Genomic DNA, 20,710 nt, shown 5'->3' on the forward strand with positions numbered 1-20,710 from the left:
TGTCTTTGATCCCTACAGGACAGATTTACAACATGAAACTCGGTAGCTCAAGTGGTAAGGTGCCATACATGGTCTGATGCCCGTGGTTTCTGCTCCTATTGTGGGGCAAGGTGCAGGAGAGACGCTCCTTGTAGCTCCAGGCTCAGATGAGGCATTGAAATGGTCTATGAGCCTAAAGGTTACCCAAGAAGGCTGTTGCAGACCATGGCATTGAAACCAGCTTTCCTGGGTGTCATTAACACAAGTTGACGATGCTTCTTGAAGAACAACACTAGATTTTTAACCTTTCTTTGTGATTTGGTTTGAGTTTGGTTTGTTTTTTTGGTTTTTTTTTTTTTTTTTTGATGAGTGGACTTAAAAATACTTGAAGCTGCCGTACTCTGAGTACTGAGTTGAATAATTGTGTGCCTAAAGAGCATACAAGCATTTCTGAAATCTGGTTTCACATTTAAGAGCTGACTGATTGGGGACAGAGTTGGAAGTCTGCTTTCTGCCTCTGTTGAGGAATCTGGTACCTCCAGAAACATTCTCTGAAATTCCTTGGTATTGTTTTATTTGGCATTGTTTTGTTTTCTCTGTGTGTTGTGATTTTATAAAGATTAAGACTACCAGCCCTAAAAGTGCCACCAGCAGCCCTTGGCTGACCCTGTGTTACCAAAATAGTAAGAACTGAGTTTTTCTGTAGCTACCCTGTGAGTGTTTTATTGTGAGTGGGTCTACAGCTCCCAGAATGTAATACAATGCAATTTTGTTTGCCCTATTGGGTCCAGGTGCTATCAAATGCTAATATTTACTCTACCACTTCAAAGAGTTTTCATTAGTGGTTTCAATAAAGAGGTATCTGGAAAAGAGCCTACTGCTGAGAGAGTCCCTGGTATTGCTGTTGTGTTGTACTCTCCATTATTTATGTATGTGCTGTTTGAGAGGGAGTTGGTGTTCTCTTGAACAAAGGACTCAAAGGCTGGCTGTTACCTTGTCGCAGGAGCTGGCTTAACTGAATTACTCAAGAAGAGGGAAAGGTGGAAATACCCAAATTAATAGTCAGTGTAGCCATATTAATGCATTGTTGATTCTCTGGGAAGTGGCTGTGTACCAAAAATCTTCACAACTTGCAGGCTGTGTGATTTGTCAGTGATTTACCAGCTGTGGGTATAGGTGGGAAATTACTGATACAGATGTGGAAACCATCAGTCACTGAGATGGGGGGTATCCCTTCCAAAGTGATTACTAGAAACAGACAGATTTTGCAGCCATGTAAAGATTGATACAGGCTTCTCTTATTGGGGTAGTGATAACTGTTGCTTATCCTAGCCTTCCTGAGGTTTTACCTATGTGTTACTACTGTTTGTTCTGTTGTTCATGTGGTTGAGCAGGTAGAGTACTACAGGCCAATCTTTGTTTATGTCAGAAGTAAGCCTTTCTTCTAGGTTTACTCCCCTTACCTATGTTCTTTTCCTATATCTGTTTTCCAAATGTTCCAGTTCCATAGGAGCGCCACTTACAAAAGCAGTGCTAGCCAATGTGTGCATTTAAGGGAAGGAAAGAGGCACGGGAAGGTGGCTTTTGTGGGCTGTGGTCACCTTCTGCCCCATCCATTGTGCTTAATGGTACTTGCAGGCTCAATCCTGCTGAGGAACTCCAGCCTTTGCATGCAGCTCCCTTCTGCAGATGGGTGCTAACTGCCTGTGGCTATTTTCAGAAGCATCCCTTTCTCTCATCCTTTCTGGCTTATTTGCAACTAGGCTTGTGACTTCTGTCCTCAGCAGACCCTGCCTGGCACAGCAGGGCTTTGCTCTAGGTGATACGGTATATGAATATTACGACTAGTGCTATTGATTTCTTTGGATCCAATGTGCTGCACTGTTTTTACAAGTTTTTGCTGGCATCCATGGGGTAGCCTTATCAGTGTCTGCTCAGGGGAAAGCAGGATGTTGGCGTGGGCTCTGTCAGCTCAGCCAGGCCTGTGAGCTGCCTTTGCAGGTGAGCCATAGCCACACTCCAAGAGTGAGACGTAGAAGGTCTCTTGTGAGAATGTGAAAACCCGTCATGTGTCGGGGAAAACTTTAGTTTGGATGGGGACTGGAGTCTACCATGCTGTCTTAATGTAGCTGGCGTTTTTCAGGAGGAGGACTGTGAGGACTGCTGTCCTGTGAGGACTGCTGCTATGGTAATGGGGTTTTGTGGGGTAGAATTGATCCTATAACTGAATTCAGTGAAAGAAGGAACAGATAACATTTCTGGTTCTGGGTATTCCCTCAGAACTTGTAAAACTTCTTACAACTCAGGGCTGTGGTGTCCAATAGGACATGGCTAATTGACAATATGCCTTTATTAGAACAATTAAACAGAGCATTTAAAGTGTATCAGTTGCCTTCTAGTCAGGCAGATCTGACTTACACAGTTTTTGTTGGTGCTATTGAAGACAGCCCAGACGTTTCATTAGCATTATAAATATAGTCTGTAGTGTGTTGCAGAACATGTGGATTTTTTTTTTTTACATATATCTAGTAGCCAATGGAATCTGCAGTGACCTATCCAAATGTGAACCTACGTGGATGTGTGATCATGTAAAGGTTTGTGCATACCTGCAAAGTGTAATAGTATACTTAATTGCTGCATAAACAGGCCAGGCTTTATGCATGAAGCTATGTACTAAAGCTTTTCATTTGATACAAAAAAAAGCCACACTTAACCCAGACCAAACCGCTTCTGAGTAGCTCATTGTTAGTGTTGAGGTGTTGAACTTTTAGTTTTAAATAGAAGCATTCTCCCCTAATATGTTAACAGGATGGAAACTTGGGATTTGGGGATTTTTGGTGAGGAATACTTGCAGTTGCGCTCATTTATTTTAAGCATTTAAAATGCCGGGTTCTTTGCCAATTACAAAAAAATAAAATGCTCCAAGCTTGCTGTTTTCCTTTTTCTCTCTTGTGATACAAATGTGACTTAATGTTGTATGCAATTATGTGCATATGAGGGGTCATGTTTTATGAGAATGAGACCTTATTGTAACCCCCCGCTGCGAAGCATGCCCATGGGAAATGGCTAGCACAAGTGGTTCTTATGGTTGTACACTGCACTTTGTAACTGAGAGGATCATGTAGAGCATTTGATGGCTGTTGTGGTTGAGGTTTTTGTTACAGCATTAAACACTTGCGTGGTGATGAGCATTGTCTCAAATTACTAGTATTGATATGTATTTTTTAAATGAGTGGTTTTTTTTCTTAGGCTGTCATAGCTTCAACACACAAGTTTATGGCATCATACTCCGTTTACCAGAATTTACACAAAATCTTATTTTTGAGTTGAAACCTGTGATGGCCTATCTTCTGGTGTTGTTGAAATGCTAACTTTGCAGGCATTTGACAGAAAAAGATCATAAATTGAAGAGTTGTTGTATTTATGTGTATCAAATGATAGTGTGTACGTAACCAGTTGAATGTAGTAATAGTCTCAAGGTGGCAATGATAGATTTGTTAGTGTGGGATTGCAAAAATCCTGCATTAGACTTTAAGCCAAGAGGTAATTTGAATGTTTAGACATGAGTAGCTGTTTGGGCATGTTGTGATGGGGTCAGTAAGTAAGGAGAGCATTTCAAATGCTAGAGATGGATAGCTGGAGCCAGCTAAACAGTCTGCTTCCAATTATAAGAATTGAAAAATACTGCTTTGAAAAGTGTATCTGAAGAGAGAAGAAAAGACTTGCATTCAGGATATTTTTTTCTTTTTTCACAAATTTGCTGTCACTTTCATTTTTTTGCCTGCATATTGTGGAATTAGCCTTTTGAACACAGTGGTGTTCAGTAGTCAAAAGACTTGACTAATAATTATTAATAATGAAGAAAGTCCTGAAACAGACCTAATGAAAAAGAGGTTCCTGTTAGCTTGTAGCTACTTCTGTCTCTACTGGGAATGTTTCAGGACAGTAATGAACCCTTCCTCAAAGCTTTGTAAGTGGCAGAATAATGGAATTTCATTTCCATCCAGACCTTTAATTTGTGAACAAGCACGGCCAGCCTGTATGGTGACTTAATTCACTGTGCAAAAAATTTCAGGCACCTAATCATTTCATCCCAACTCATTGTAATGCAGATAGGATTATTGCATTAGAAGTGTGATTTTAAATGGCCCGAGGCAGTACTTTGTCAGCATTTGGAAGGATTAACTGCATTAAAGTTTAGGCAACAACCACCATTCTTTTGTGTTGTATCAGAGGTCACAGTACTAAACTTTTAGCAAAGCTCTCCTGCAAATTGTCTTACAATTTTACGTTTCCTGGCAAGTTGGCAAACCACAAGCTACTTCACTTGCCCTGGAATTACAGCTGCTTACAGAGATCCAGAGGAGACAAACGGATATGCCTTCACCTCTGACAAATTAATGTAAACCCTTCCAGCAGCTGGAAGTCTTGCTGTTGCAATCCACAGTTGTCAACGTATGAAATGATATAAATATTTATTTCGAGCTTGCAAATGTCTTCCAGGTAAGGGTGGAGATATGGTATATCAAAGAGCTTTTTAAGAAGCTGTCAAAACTGTTAGCTCTGCAGCTTTCTCCATGGGATCAAAAAGGGCTCACTATTATCGAGTGCCCTGGAAATTAAGAATAGACCTATGATTGTATTTAGTGACTGGAGTTTTTCTTATCAGAAAATACTTTTAGACCCTAGATATACCTGTTGTGGGAGGGCATTGATATTTTTTTCTGAAATAAGTCTCTAAGGCAGAGCAAAATTTTTATGAAATTGGTTGGATTTTTTTTACAGAGACTTGGCCATGCACCTGAAAACACTGTATTCAGAAACACAGAGTCAGTGCTTAGTCTGCAGGCTACTGAGTGACAAAGTTCCTTCAAGGTGCTTGTGTCACAAGCACTGCACTGATCTTGAGATTGTCTTATTTTCCTAGAAGTTAATGTTGCAACATCTGCAGCAATCTTGTATAACAAATGTAGGATTCTGGCACATCATTTTGCAAGGTCAGGAGGAAGAAAGGTAGTTCATGCTGGATTCCCTGGACAGTGTTTGAAAAGGTGTCACACATTACCAGTACAGGCCATCAGCATGTAATGGGATTCATGCCTCTGTCAGCAGATTATTAGAACATTGCAGTGCTGTGCTTGTAGAGTTGAAAGACATTGCAGTTTTGCCACATCATCAGCACATAGCCTTTGACATCATATAACCGGGGTGCTTCCAAGCACCGAACTTGCAGCTTGCCACCACAATAAACTTGATTGTCATGCTCTAAATAATAATTTAGTAGGAATTGCAGCATTTTGTGACATGGCCCGCATATCAAAAGCATGAAAGATGTTCAACGTTAAATTGCTAGCTTAGATCTTAGGGTAGTCTCATGCTATAGCTCCAGAGGCATGTATGTTAATAGTATGTGAGGAATACAAGCATATGGGCTTCTCCTCCAGTGCTGGATAAGTAGTTCCTGGTCCACATTATTTATCACAGAATCTTAAGGGTTGGAAGGGACCTGGAAAGATCATCTAATCCAACTCCCCTGCTAAAGCAGGGCCACATAGATCGGGTCCCACAGGAACCTCATACAGGTGGATTTTTAATGTCCCCAGAGAAGGTGACTCAACCCATCTGGGCAGCCTGTTCCAGTGCTCTGTCACCCTCACAGTGAACAAATTTTTCCTTATATTTCTTTGGAACCTCTTATGTTCCAACTTGTACCTGTTGCCCCTTGTCCTATCATTGGATGTCATTGAGAAGAGCCTGGCTCCACACTGCTGACACCCACCCTTTACATATTTGTAAACATTAATGAGGACACCCCTCAGTCTCCTGTTCTCCAAGCTAAATAGCCCCATCTTTTCTCAGCCACGAGGGCATGTTACTGGCTCATGCTCATCCTGCTGTCCACCAGGACCCCCAGGTCCCTTTCCCCTGTACTACTCTCTAACAGTTTATTCCCCAACCTTTACTGGTACATGGGGTTATTCTTTTCCAGATGCAATACTCCCCACTTGCCCTTGTTGAACTTCATTAGATTTCTCCCCACCTAACCCTCCAACCTGTCCAGATCTCACTAAATGGCAGCACAGCCTTCTGGTGTGTCAGCCATTCCCCCTAGTTTAGTATCATCAGAAAACAGTGCCGTCTGTTCCCTCATCAAGGTCCCAGCACCAACCCCCTAAGGGATTCCACTAGGTACAGGCCTCCAACTAGACCCTGCCTCATTGATCACAACACAACTCTCTGCCTTTTTCCCTTCAACCAGTTAACAACCTCACTACCTGATCATCCCACCCACACTTTCTCAGTTTTGCTGTGGGTTTATTGCTGAAGCTGCAATTCAAGAACTATCCTTGATTGCAGAAAAGCAGGTTGTACATACATTTTGAATTAAGCACCCTAATAAAGTAGTATCCCAAGGACAGAAAGTTCTAGATATATCTTCCACGGTCTCTCCCTTCATTGGACCAAATTTTTGGTCATGCTGTGACACTGATGGAAGTCACAACAATTAATGAAGGTATTGCTCTTCTAGAAAGCGGTGGTAATAACTGTGAGAGTCTACTGCAGTAACACAGAAAAATGCTGCTTTTCTTTGGAAGCTTCAATTTGCACATTTGAAAGACTTGACACTATGAGGTTGAACAGTTTCTGTTAACGGGGTAGTCACGGGCACAAGGCTGAGACAGTCATACTATGATTGCATCTTTATTTTGTGGAACTCAGTTCTCTAGTGATTTATGTTGCCTAGTTTTATTTTCAGTTGCCTTCTGTGCAGTCTTCATACATTCAACCAAATTTTTAAAAAAATAAGTAACTGAGCATAATGAAGCTAAGAACTGTGTTTAGATCTCAGCTTTTGAAACCTGAAATATATAATTAGACACCTTCTTGGTACAGTTGTAATATCTGGTAGCATCCACAACCAGAATACATATTTACTCATTTACTCATTCTTCTTTTCCTTCTTTTCCTCTCCTAACTAAGACATATTGTAATATCTAATATTTTGATGAGTGCTTTAGAAGTTTCTCCAAGTTAAAGCACAGACCAACAAAAGACACTTGATAGGACAGAGAAATGTTTACTGTATGGTTCTGAGCTTGGACTGGAAGCTGTCCTAAAGATACTGCAAGAAATGTCTAATTGGAAACTCTTTTCCTTGTTATAACATGAACTATTGGTGGTTACTTATAAGAATAGCAAAGAAGTGAGGATGAGAGAGAGAGGTCAGGATCTGACCCTTATCAACCTGTTGGCTTTGACTTTAGTGAGGGAATTTCGACTCCAGCAAAATCAGCAGGGTTTCATTTAGACCACAGGTCTCCCTATCACGTACCTCTAACCAGGGAATACTTTTAGGCATTTAAAGCTGTTCTAGTTTAGCAAGGAGCAGCTTTTGGCTTAGTAACAGGGGGAGCGGGTTACAGTGAAGACCCGGTAAAGAGTTTTTGGACTCTTCCCCGGGCTCCTGAGTTCACACCCACCTCCGGCCCGGCTGGGCCAATCTGGCGCCTCTGCCATCACTATTTAGGGGATGGGAATTTGGAATGCGAGGCAGGAGGTGTAAGAGTGATACAAGATGGAGGCGACCACGTGGACCCTTCAGCCAGAGATGGAGTAAGGAAGGAGAAGCAATAGACCAGAGACTCCTCTGCAAGCTGTGGCGAGAATGCAAGCTGTGCCCCTGCAACCTATGGAGATCCATGGTAGGACCGAGAGTTAACAGCAGCTCCATGTGAGTGAGCCCGGATGGGCGAGGGACTGTGTGGGGAGACGGCCATGGCCCAGGCCGTGTTGGAGAGCCTGCATGTCGCAGAGCAGCCCCACACGAGAGGCAGAGAGGAGCTGCAGCCTTTGGAATAAGTGCGTGTCGGAGTAGCCCGTGCAGGTCTGCCATGAGTGTGAGTTACCCCACGGACTTGGAGGGACGACTGGTGTGGAGTTCACCCGTCCTGAGGTGAAAACGGCAGGAGCTATCGGGAACAGACTAACTGAAACCCCCACTGCCTGCCCCCGCGAACCGTTCAGGGGGGCACAGGGTAAAAACCCCGGGATCAGGGCTCTGAGCCCGGGAAGAGGGGAGGTGTGGCAAGAAGGTGTTCTTAAAAAGGCTGGTTGGACTCTTCATTGATGTATTACTCTGTGTTGTTTCATTTTGGTTATGTTTTGGGTTTTTGGGGGTATGTTTTAGTTGATATTGTATTAAATTATTTCCTGATTTCTTCCCCAAACCGAGTGGCCTGGTCTGTTTTGTCCTGATCCTTAAGCGGCAATTAAGCTCTCCCTGCCCTTGAGCAATTCTCGGCCTCTTCGGTACTCGAGGCTAATCGTGGTCTTTGTTCCCTGATGGGCCTAAACCACGACAAAAGCAGCAGTCAGACATGCTGCTTGGGCTGAGCAGGGCTAAGACAGCCTGGCCCCTTGTGGGCTTCCCAGCCTGCCTTTTCTTTCTTCTCTCCATATGAAGGTCATATGAAGTTAGCATCCCTGCTAGTCTCCTGTGTGAATACACAGTGATTGCTCCCTGCTTTAGTTCTTATCAAAATGATAGATAAAATGCTTTCAATAGCACCGCTTTCTAAACTCGGATCCGTTTGATTGAAAGGTCAGGGAGTGACTAGATGTGCTATTAAAATAGCAGATGCAAGGAGCCAGTGATCTCAGAGAGGTACTTATGAGAGTACCCCAGTGCACCCAACTGTAACCTCAACTCTTAACTAGTACAGGATATAGGGATTGCTATTTAGTTACTGTACAAAAGAGAAAGTAAGGGAAAATATGACACCAGTTATACACAAGAATCAGCTTTAAGAAATTAGTGTGTTCAGTTGCAGCTTGGATTTATTGTTATGGTATCATAATTCAGTTTATTTCATTTGAAATAATACAGTGTAATAAGGTTGTTACAAGCTACTTACCATTCCAGCACTGGTGTACAACTTCAAATTAATTTTAATCTTCAAATGTGTTTACTTTTATTTGTCACTAAGACCTGCTATTGTGTTCAGACTGTTTTATCAAAATCATATAGCCTAGGGTTGATCTTGCATTTCTTATAAAGTATTCTGTGTTTTCTGGGAAGGAAGAAAAAAGATTCCATTCTGAAGAAATGGTCAGACATTTCTCTTCACAGCTTTTCTCTGTAATGATTCAAGGTAGTCTTTGTGCAAAAAAAAAAAAAAAAAAAAAAATTGCCATGGAAGTTCTGCTGGAGAGAACTGAGGGAACTGACAGGGTATTGTCATGGGTTTGTGTGCAGCTGGTTCTGGTAACAGGGACTGGGCTGTAATGGAGGCTCCTGTAAGAAGCTACTCAAAACTGTCCTTGGCTCTCAGTCAGACTCACCTCTGGGGCTGAGCCAGTTGGCACCTCCACGATCACTTTTTAAGATGCAGCTGGAAGAGGAGAGATCTTCCTTCTTTCTCTGAGTAGTGGTAGAAAGAGTTGGAGGGGAGAGAGGTGACCACACAGACCTCAAGGTTGGCGAGGGAAGAGAGGAGGTGTGCTGCGGCAGAAACTTCACTGCATTCCATGATGAGATGGTAACTGTCCCACTGCATCCTGTGGAGAGGACTGGTGAAGCAGAAGTTTGTTGGCAGTTTATAGTGGACCCCACAGCAGGGGTAGTGACTGTGCCCAGAGGAGGCTGTGAATCTGTGGGAGGGTGGCATTGCAGCAGCAGGTGCCTGGAGTGCTGCTGCCACAGAGGAGTCCCATGCTGGAGGAGTTTGTAAGCAGAAGCTGTAGCTTTTGGGAAGGACTCACACTGGGGATGTTCTTTAAGGACTGTGTCCCATGGGAGGGACTCCACATTGGAGCAGGGGAGGAATGAGAGGAGTCTTACTCCTCTGAGAAGAAAGAAGCTGCAGAGACCATCTGTAAGGGACTGACCACATCCCCCATTCTCTGCCCCCTTGTGCCATTGAGCTATCACAAGCAGGGACCTGAGCCAGGGGAGGAGGGAGGGGTAGGGGAAGGAGATCTTAAAGTGATGGTTGTATTTTTCTCATCATCCTGTTCCATTTTTAGTTCCTATCTGTTTTGTGTACATAGTGGAGCAGACAGGATAATACAATTTAAGTTGAGTAGTGGAGTCTGTTTTGCCTAGAACCATAACTGGCAGTGAGCCCTCCCTGCCCTTGTCTCATACCACAAGGCCCTTGGTTATCTTCTTCCATCTTGCTGGGGCCTCTGCCATCCTAAGCAAGGTGAGGGTGGGTGGGAGGGGAGTGAATAAGAGGCTGCATGGTGTTTCGTTGCTGGTATTTAATTGGACTTAGTTTATGATTCATGATGGAAACAAAAGACTTCCCTCTCTTCTAAAGGAACTGAAGAGTTCTCAAAACACATAAGTACTGTGTTGATATGAGGTTTTTGCATATTTAATTTTGTGCCTTCCCATTACACAAAGTAGGTTGAATCTTTTCAGTTTGTTGGCTCATAAGTAGGAGAACTTAACTTACAGACCGTATGGTATCTGCTTTGTTAGTGGCTGATCAGTGATCTTATTCAATGGATTTGATGATTCAGGAAAAGAGCATAAAATGCTTTAAAAAATTATTTTATTCTAGTAACAAAACCTGCGAGGCAATGTAACTGTAGCTCTGGAAAGCATTTAAACTTCTTGCTAGTGGTATGTGTCAAAGGAACTAAGTACGCTGGAATATACCTGTATCTAGTGCAATATGGCTGATTCACAGCATCTATCACAGCATCTCCCACGCAAGTCTGTAGGAAAATCTTAAATTTGGAATACAGTTTAAACATTTTTGCTTCCAAATTACCTTCAAGCGAAACTTGCTTTATATATATTCAAAGATCAAAATATATTTGTAAAAAACAGATTTTGTGTGACCTATTAATGACAGACCTCCACTCTAACTTCTATTTCACCATGCCCCCTAAATCATAATGTGATCATTTAGTTACATTTCAGTAGTCACAACAGCTTCTCTATTCCATGGACTTGCACTGGAATAAAATTCTACTCACATGAATGTTTGGGGAAAAGCAAATGAAAGGAGACTTTGACATCTACCATGGCATATATTTTCTTTTTCTGAAGGAAAAGTGGTTTTGGGGTTTTTACTTTGTTCAGAACTGCCTGACGCGCCTCAACAGTGGAATTAATTTTCCCCAAGTCGTGCATGTTTCATTCACTCTTTCTCTCCCACTCTCATAACTAACTGAAGATAAATGAGGATTTGGGAATACAGCCCTGTCGTGGTTTTGTCCAGCCGGGGACAAGAAGCCACGTGGTTGCTTGGTTACTCCTGTCCCTCCTGGTGGAACGGGGAGGGGAACCTGAGAAAAAGAGAAAACCCGTGTAGGTTGAAATAAGAACAGTTAATAGAACAACAATATGAAGAAACAAGTTCAGGAAAAACAGTTATAACAGTAAATGAGGGGATATACAAAAGGAATGGTGTGTGCTGCAGTTGCTCAGCACCTGGGACCCAATACAACTGCTCCTGACCGGCAACTGAACCTGCAGTTCCGCAGCGCCACCCCTGACTAGCTCCCTGCCTATATGTACTGGGCATGAAGTCAGTATGGTATCGAATGGTCAGCTGCCCATGCTGTACCCCTTCCTACTGCCTCATTGAAGTTAACTCTATCCTAGCTCAAACCAGGACAAGCCCCTCAGTTTCTGCGGGCTGTGGTGTGGTTCTGTTGAAATTGCTCATCCTTTTATCACAGGTGTACTTGAAGGTCTGAAAGATTCCTGCAGTGCTGAAGAAAATGGTTGCTCTGGACTCCCTTTGCTAAAAATGAGACAGAATTTGGTGTTTTCATGTTTCTCTCCCAGCTTCTGTAAGTGTCACTTGGCCCAACTGCTGTTTTACTGAAGCCAAACTTGGACTTGATTATGCAGAAGTTACTCAGGAGAGCGGGCATCTGCCTTCTAACTGATAGCCTGGATGATTGTATGCTACTGTTTCAATTGGACAGTTTTATTTTTCTGTGCCTCTTAGCTAAATGAACCTCTGACCTGTGAAGTGCCAAATGCTGAAAAAAATACCAGCTTAATCTATCCACCTGATAGACTCCAGCAGAAAGCCTGGTGGGCAATAAGACAGTCTTGGCTTCAAGCAGGCGTTGAACAGCAAGAATAGAAGTCATTACTCTTCATTTCTCTATTAGTTTCACTGCTCATTTAATAGTGCCAGGCAAAGAATAACATTAATATCCTATTCAGCAGCCAAATGCACCAAACTGGGAGTTGACTTGTGTGTTTTCCTATTTTCTAATAGTATCATTAAAATTTAACAACTCCTTTAAATCACGTTAGTATTCCCAGGGTTAATATTGCTGAAATTACTGGCAGCGTTCCCACAGGAAGAGTTACTAGTAGCCCAGGCTGAGTGGCTTGCATTTGTTGCTCAGAGGATGTGTTGGGACTGGAGAAGCCTTGGCACCAGAAAGGCACAATGAAGAAGTCTTTGGTGACAGGAGGCATTTACAATGTATATATATAGTCTCTCCTATTCACCTCTCCCTTTTTGCTCCCTCTCTCTGTTTCTCTCCCCACTGGTCCTAAAGCTGTCATTTCAGCTTGCACTCGTTAGATTTCTAATGGAAATTCTTGACAATAAGCCTGCAAAAATGAACCTGGCAGGAAAGCATACTAGTGTGCTAGTCGTTGTGTCAGATTTAAGAGATTGTTAGACTGTAGATGGTTTTTACTGAAGGTCGAGAAGGCTAACAAAGTGGGAGATGCAATTAAAGTGGTATTTGTTAGAAAGGAATAGCTAGCTGTCTGGGCAGACTGAATGTGGGGAAATGGGTAGCTGCAAGGCCATCAGTAGTGGCTCTGTAAGCAGTCCTGCAGCATGGGTGCTAAGCCTAAATCCACAGATGCTCTTTTCAGCATGCTTAATAAGACTTTTTTTTTTTTCCCCATGTAAAATTCATTTTTAAATAATAGATTTGACAAAAATTCTGTCTATTTTGGTTTAGATACTGGGAGAAATAAATTATGGTGGGTGGGGTGAGTAAGGGAAGAAACTGACCTAAAGGAGCTTTTGGGTACACTTTCATTGCCATGAAAATAAAGCTCTGCAAGATTTTGCAGAGTTGGCTTCTGCAAAGTCATTGTTTCACTGTTTCTGCAAAGAGGCTGTTTGATGAGGAATATGAGATGGGACAGGCAGCTCATTCAAATGCCTTCTCATTTTAAATGAACAATCAGGATCTGGTTCTTGTAAATTCTTTATGAGAGCTCCAATATTAAAAATAATTCTTTTCAGAATTGCTTTCCTCACTATCATAATCTTTAACTGTTAGAGTTATTTGATCACATCTCTCCTTTATCTCTTTCTTGACTAGGGAACTGTTGGGTGTTTGGCTTCAACACCATCATTAACAACTTTTAATGTTGCAAGGAGTGAGGGCAGGCACATACAGTAGTAGATTAGCACATGCATTTTGGTATCCTAAAAGATGTAAGCTGCAGTGAGAATAGGAAAGGCCCACTGCAAGGAGTACAAGACTTTGACAGGAAGATGACAGGCTATGGAGACAGAAATCAAGTGCAGAATGAAGTGTGCCTTGTTTCGTCCTGGTAGCAAAGTGCTTCCATGGCAAAAGTGATACAGTGGGGGAGCAGGGAGAAATAGGTGATAAACCCAGGTTCTTTAAAAGGCTGAGCTCACTACTGATGTCATTAAAGCTTTACAGAAGTTGTTCATATGAAGGTTGTGTTTTGAGTTTTGTTGCTGTTCTTTTCAGAAAGCCATACTTAAAATTTTTAATCTCTCTCTCAAAACCAGGAAGCAGCAGGAAGAGTAGAAGGTGGTTAACCCAAAATTGCCTTTGTTGAATGAGTATTTTTCATTCTGAAGTTAGGTTTTCCACCAACTAAGGTACCAGTGCATCTGTGATCTACGGATGTAACTAGTTTCTCTTTCACACTTGATTTTTTTTTCCCTCTCCTGTTTACCAGTGAAAAAGACCTGAACATTCCATACTGTCAAATTGAGATTTGGTATAAAGTAGGATCTCAGTCCATTGCAGTAAGTTTCACCTGACATAGCAAATAAAAGACATATGTTTTAGTGCATCAGCCATACTTATGAATTCAGCCTGGCATCTCCTTTCCCCATGACTATCTCTGAAGGAAAAATGTTTGATTTCCACAATAATTTGATTTCTTATAGTGTTGGTTTTACTAATTCAGTGTTGTTATTATTATACTGTGCTATTAAGTAGTAATACTTGTTCCAAATACTTTAAAAGTAGACTAGAAAAGACTTAAGATGTGAGAGGGGAGCTAAAGGCGGAGGAATGTACATGAGGGGTGAATGCACTGGCACTGATAGCTCCAAATATTGCCAGCCTTCTGGCTGTGTCAGTCCTAGTTGCTTAGTTTTTTTTTGGCTTGTTTGTTTGTTTGTTTGTTTTTAGTATGGTCTGCCTCTGTCTTGCCTGTTTAATATTCCACTTAAGTATAATGAGAGATGAAAAATCCAAGATGCCTGTATACTCCAGGAGTCAGCTCTGCTGATGTTCCTATTTGTGTTATATATTTATAAGCAATGGGCTAAATAGGAGTGTAAAGAGGAGGGGGAGAAGGAGAACTGTTGTGACTTCTCTTAATTTGCTATTCTTTTTATTGGCAAAGGAAATAAATTCTGTCTGTTTCCTGCTCCAAGCACATGCACTTTGGATAATAGGAAACGTTTCAATAAGCACACACTGCTAAGGCCCAGATAAGGGCTATTTCAGTGCCTGAAATATCAAGGACTGGAGTGTGCTATGTAGGAAGCTTGTGTGGAATCGTGCTGCTCAGAAAGCAATGTGTAGTAATGTACGTGGGTGACACTGATAAATGGTTCCTCTAAGCAAGCATCTGCAGCAAATTGTCAGACTGAGGCTTCCCAGCATACCTTAGACCTCTGCATGAATGAAATCTCTGTTGTGCCATCATTTACCCACCTCCATATGAAATGAGAGGATAGGATTCATTGCTTCAGTGCAGCTTTTATATGAGTTTGCTTTCTTTACATACATATGTGTATATGTTTCTTTACTGCACTGCTTTCTGCAGTAATAGCTGCAGAACTCCCAGTGTCCTCTCACTGATTAGCTATACAGCATTTTGAAATCAGGCAAAATGTTTTTCAGGGTAAAGGATAGGTCTTTTACTTCTGGAAACCTAAAATGAAATGTGTCCTATATATTCTGTCCTTTAGCCAGGCACATACATAAATAAGGTAAGTAATAAGCATGGTTTGTTTTTTATTGTAGCTGTTGTGGTTGGAAAAGAAAAAAGGTCTTGGATTCTTTCCCTTTTGAAGAACCATGATTACTATCTTCAAAAGGCAGTAAGGCAGTCTGCAAATCTATTTTACACTGAAGTAAAGCATCTCATCTTTTCTTTGTTAGCACTGGGTAACAGTGAATGCAAAGAATCACACTTGCTCTTCAATATTTCTGTGGGTTTTTTTTTTTTTTTTACTTTGGGGTAATTTTCTGGAATAACTTGTCATTGAAACTGAAATTTAAGCTTTGATGGAAATATGTATTGAGATCAGGGTAGAATTTCTGTTCAGCCTAGAAAAAAACCCTAGTTTTAGCTTATAGTTAGCATGTACTCCCACTACACAAATATCCAGATAAGTTCCCTGCTTTTCTTAATTCCAGCCAATTTATCTGACCTCAGGGCTCTGTGAAATGAACGTCAGTGGGTTTAGCTGCAAGAATATAAAATGATAACCTCTGATAGAGCAGCAGAAAGGTAGCACTTGTGTTAGGGCAGAAGGACTTACCATACACACATAACTTAGCTACCAGATTACACTAACAACCACCTTAGCTGAATTTAGCCAAGTTTGAAGTTTGGGTGCAGCTGAGGTGAAGACATGTCCTATCCTATCACTCTGCTCTGATCCTGATGGCTGTCCACAGCTGTCTTCTCTGCCCTGCTGCCCCAGCTCTCTTAAATTGTTACTTGATTGTTGGAGCCCTCACCTTCTTGCTATCTTAGCCTTTGCCCTCTATCTATTTCTATCTGTCTTGCTTGCTTTTTGTACAAAGCTTTAATATTTGCTGCTGATGAGGAATGGGACTTGTCCCACAGAAGTTTCCCTAGGAAACTTTTTTTTTTTTTTAATCACTGAATGGAAGAGGATGGATGCTTCTAGAGGTAGAGTCAAGTGGTTTGTAACACGTAGATGTTCGTGGAAGTCACAGGACTTCCCACAGTTGCTAATATTCACATCAGTGTGCCCATTACTGGAGTACATGCGTAGATCTTGTCTCTTGGTAAAATGTCTAGTTGCTATGTTTTTACAGCTGAGGAAAGGAGTTACAGAGCAACTTGGTGAACAAATTACTTGCATAAAATCCAGGAGTCCAGGTTTCTTACCTGCTTGTGCTTTTGATTGATAGACTTTTTCCTTTCTTGGTAATGTTGGCCCATTTCATTCCACAGCAGCTCTTGCATGCTGGCACTTCTGACTCGTGGTTTGCATTTCAAAGCTGTTGCCTTTAAAGGGATTGGAATATAGTGGTTGAATATATGGTAACTAATTACCCCATTATGAAGAAAAGTCTTTTAGAAAGACCTTGGCGTCTGATCTTGATTGGTACCAGAATCTGTTAGTTGAACAAAACAAGATTGCGAATGGGATTGGGTGGGTTTTTTTGTGATTTCCCCTCCACAGGAGAATGTTTATTAATCCTTTCTTTTTTTCTTCCTACCTTGGACAGTTCATATCTATGAATAATTTAATTGTCCTTGGCTGTCTGCTGTTGTCAATGGCATGCTGTTAGGCATTCTGTATTCATGTGGTATTTGTTAATGTTTGTTTTGTATTCTGTCTGCCTCTCTCGCTTTCCAGAGATCAAATGGATGATGCAAGGCTTGACAACCTATAAATGCTATTAAACTGTGTCTAAAAGAACAGAAGGGGGGCCTTTGTCATTTCATTAGTTAGAACATTAATTGGAATAGATTGTTTAGTGTTTTTCTTGCCAGTAGAGAAGTGTTTATGTGAAAGCATTTTTCTGCTTTTCAAAAAGTTTGTCTTGAGAATATGTCTGGAATTTATAAATAATAATTTGTAGTGGCTTACATGACATCTCAAATACGTTTCCTCCCTTTCCTGAACCTAGATGTTCTTTGTTACGGTCGTTATTCACAAGGTTTAAACTAAAAAAATAACACTTTTAATGTTTTTATTATCTTTTATTATAATTCAGCAATAATGAATAACTATTGATAATTGTATTGCTTTAACTGCTCTTGTCATTATACTTGTCAAGCAAAGAAAAGCATCTGTATCTTTTCTGTTTACATCTGTTCTGATCCAAACATAAGCATCATTATTAGCATTGTAAGCTTTTATTTAGATTCTACTTGTAATCCTTATGAGCCTTGGGTTGAGACCCTGAGAACAGTAGGCAGAAAGCATACCCCAAGCTACTTTGTTGTCTGCAGTTTTGCCAGATCAATAAGAAACAAGGCTAATGCTTTACTGCAATTCTATAGACTGATCTCAGGGATGAATGTCTTTTCTGAGAGAGCTTCATCTTTCAGAAGAAATACTCTAAGAACACGACATAATAGCATTTGCTATCATGGGTAAATGAGTTAATACCTGCTTTCCAGCTGGCTGTTACCTTAAAAAAAAATTACAATTAATATAACTGACATTTTTAGTCATCCACAATTAAACAGGGAGTGTATGCTGCTGCTCTAACAGCCTCCACTTTTGTAGATGTTTTGGCCAAGTTCCTTAAAGCTGTTTATCTTGCGTTTCTTGTCGTGCCTACCAGAGTCGACTACATGTTGACAGGCTTTATAAAAATGTTGCATATCCCTGTAAGCAGCAGATCTTTTGAAGTGCTTCTGATGCTGGGTGCACCTAATACAGAGGAAAAATTTTCTTGAAAGCTGACCTCATTGTTGCTAGATGGCTGTATTGCAGGTATGAGTTTGCTAAGCCAATGCCTTGAAAGTCCAGTCCTCTTGTTCCTAGATGTCAGCCAAATGGCTGTGAGTTCTGAGACAGCATCAGCATGGCAAAGTCTCTTGGGACAGGCATGTTTGGAGACATCGTTCTCACTGGGCTGCACTGGATATGCTGCTTCTTTGTGGAATGGCTTGTTAGAATGCCTTTAATTTGAACCATCTGTGGCAACCTGCATGCTCTGTTATACTGTTTTTATGTCAGTCCTCCAGCTGCCTGCTGTGAATGAGCTGGAAACTAGCAGGGGAGTTAAGGTAGAAAATCCACTGGAAATGTGTTGCAGTGCATGTACAATTAACTGGAAAATAATCATGTTCATTGTAAACTGTATATCTTGCACCAGAGTCCATCTTTGTTTTTAGTCTGGCACTGTGTGAAATTATGGAGTGTAAAATGTATCTATAGGTGTTCCAGTGTTTGTTAGTAGCCTCTCCTGTGATGGGTGAAGCAGTACTGGATTTGGATTTGTACTTCCCTTCATTGTCTATTGAAGGATCTGTCAGGCAGTCAGAGGCTTGTTAAGGCATCCAAAACATAAAGTTGATAATTGGCTACAGCCCTGTGCTTTCTTTAGATGCTGCTGTTTCACTTCCTGTAACCAGCAAACACACTACCTCTCACTTTCCTCTCTGTTGAGCTTTTTGGGGTTTTTTTTGGTTTGTTTTTTTTTTTTTTTCCTAGCTGATGACTCACCTGGATAGAATTGCCACTGGCTCTGTGATTATAGCAATTAACTAACTTTAAGGAAACAGCTGCTTGAGCCTGGCAGCCAGGGTCTACAGGAGCTGGTAAAATAGAATGGATCAGACTTTACTTTTTCTTCATTTTAATCTTCTTGTTGATTAGCAAGGAAAGCAACTTACTGTGAAGGATCTCATCAGTTTTCAGGTTGGCTGTTATTCCAAAATCTGCTGACTTGATTTTTCAGAGTTGCTGTGATTTCCTTACAACTTCTGGCAAACTGCAAAGTCTTTGATGGCTCTGTAAAGAGTGCTTCTTCAAGCTTGGCTTAAAGAAATTAAGCAACTGGAATCACTGTCACTTTTTTCTTCCTCATGTTACATTTGACTTTATAGTGGTGTTTAGCCAAACCTTAGCGTTGTCTTTCATTTGATGGTAGAGAATCATTAGAATAGTTTTAAGTGAAGCTGCAATATCTTATTGTCTTTAGCAAGCTTGCTTACATATTAGTAAGTAGAAGCAGATGTGTAAGCAAGAGTTTTGAACACTGAATGAAATGTGAGTGAGCAGGGCATAATTAAATATCTCAAAGCAGGCCTCACTCTGGGTGCCAGGTGTTACCAAACAGCACCTCTCAGCTAACATCAGAGGTGATAATGTGAACAAGCTGTCCAAATTGGGATGACATGGCACAATTAAATCTTTATAAGACTAACCACAGCCTGATGAGTTGGCTGCATGAGGGGAAAGGTAGATCTACCTACAAACAAACATAGGACTTATAAAGCTACAATTTGGTTTTTGTACTCCCATTGCCTCTTCTAATTGTTCCTTTACCAAATATCTCACAGATGGAAAATTCAAACCAAACTTACCGGTCCAGTTCTGTGAAACTAGAAAGGTACATAGTACAGGGGGCAGATCCCCTGGGCAGGACTGCTGCCAGACTTGATGATAGACATTTTGGGTTGGAAGGAACTCTTGGAAGCTACCTAGTCCAGCCTTTTCTTTAAAGTAAGCTGGACATCAGTGTTAAGATCAACTTGATTTGGGGCTTGTGCAGTATCTCCAAGGTTAGAGGTTGTGCAGGCTCTCTGTGCCCCTGTTGCCTTGCTTCTGCAGTCCTGTACTCTCAAATGTGTGTTCTTGCCCTGTCTTTTGTGCCAGCCCTTACCTTCCTTACCTTGTGGTGAGTTTGCTAGGGAGATAATGTGGCAAAATCAACCCCTTCCCCAAACCTCTTGTACTAGCAAAAAGGGGACTCAATGCATGAGATGTTACTTGGTAAATCAGATCATGTTTCACCTATGTTCTCCTTCAGTCTGGAGGTATTTGTGTTTTCTAGAGCCAAATACCTACATCCAGCTGAGTGATTAAGACATGAAGTGCTCATCTGACATCAGAGTATTTGTAAACACTATGACTACATGTAGCCACAGGCAAATGATTTATTTTTTTTCTTCACAGTTTGACTGCATGATGAATAAATGTAACTAGAGGGGAAAAGCCAGTCTCTTCATACACAGCAGTCTTAGTTATCACACTTTTGTCAGAATTCTTCCATATTTTTTGGTAGATGATTAAAAAAACGGGCAGAGGTGCGAATTAAAGTAAATGTCTACCCTTAGAATTGATCTGAAAACAGTGCATGTAGTATGGCAATGCAAGCAGATGGACAAGTACAGTATTGACAGTAGTAAGTCTAAATATAATGTTTCATGCTGTAGTTATGTGTGGGCACGAATGACCACTTGCAATGGCAAATAGTGCATTAAATACTATTTGAAGAAGGGGAAAGGTGCTTGAAAACCAAAAATGCATCATACAGATACATCTGTGTTCCTTGGAAAGGTGTGATCTAACCCTGCAGAGACTGGGGTGTTTGTGCTGGACTGTCCTGGTATCTGTCTCCTTAACAGTCAATCCAATGCAGAAGCTGCTTTTTCTGCACCTGTATGACATGGAGACCTTCTACCTTGAGCTGCTTCTCCTAAGTGGCAAAACAGTCTACTGCAGAGCTCTCTGGGAGGAAGGGTGACAAGTGCATGAGGACTCTGGTTCTGTATCTCTAGTCAGAA

At 41.3% G+C, this 20,710-nt stretch overlaps 1 protein-coding gene across 1 annotated transcript in view; it reads left to right on the forward strand.

Moving 5' to 3' along the window:
• KIF26B (kinesin family member 26B) overlaps window positions 1–20,710 on the forward strand; it is a 301,427-nt gene that overhangs the window by 1,118 nt on the left and 279,599 nt on the right. The gene's annotated exons all lie outside the window — the stretch shown is intronic.

This window comes from Colius striatus, chromosome 2 (assembly GCF_028858725.1).
Source record: "Colius striatus isolate bColStr4 chromosome 2, bColStr4.1.hap1, whole genome shotgun sequence".
Lineage (NCBI taxonomy): Eukaryota > Metazoa > Chordata > Aves > Coliiformes > Coliidae > Colius > Colius striatus.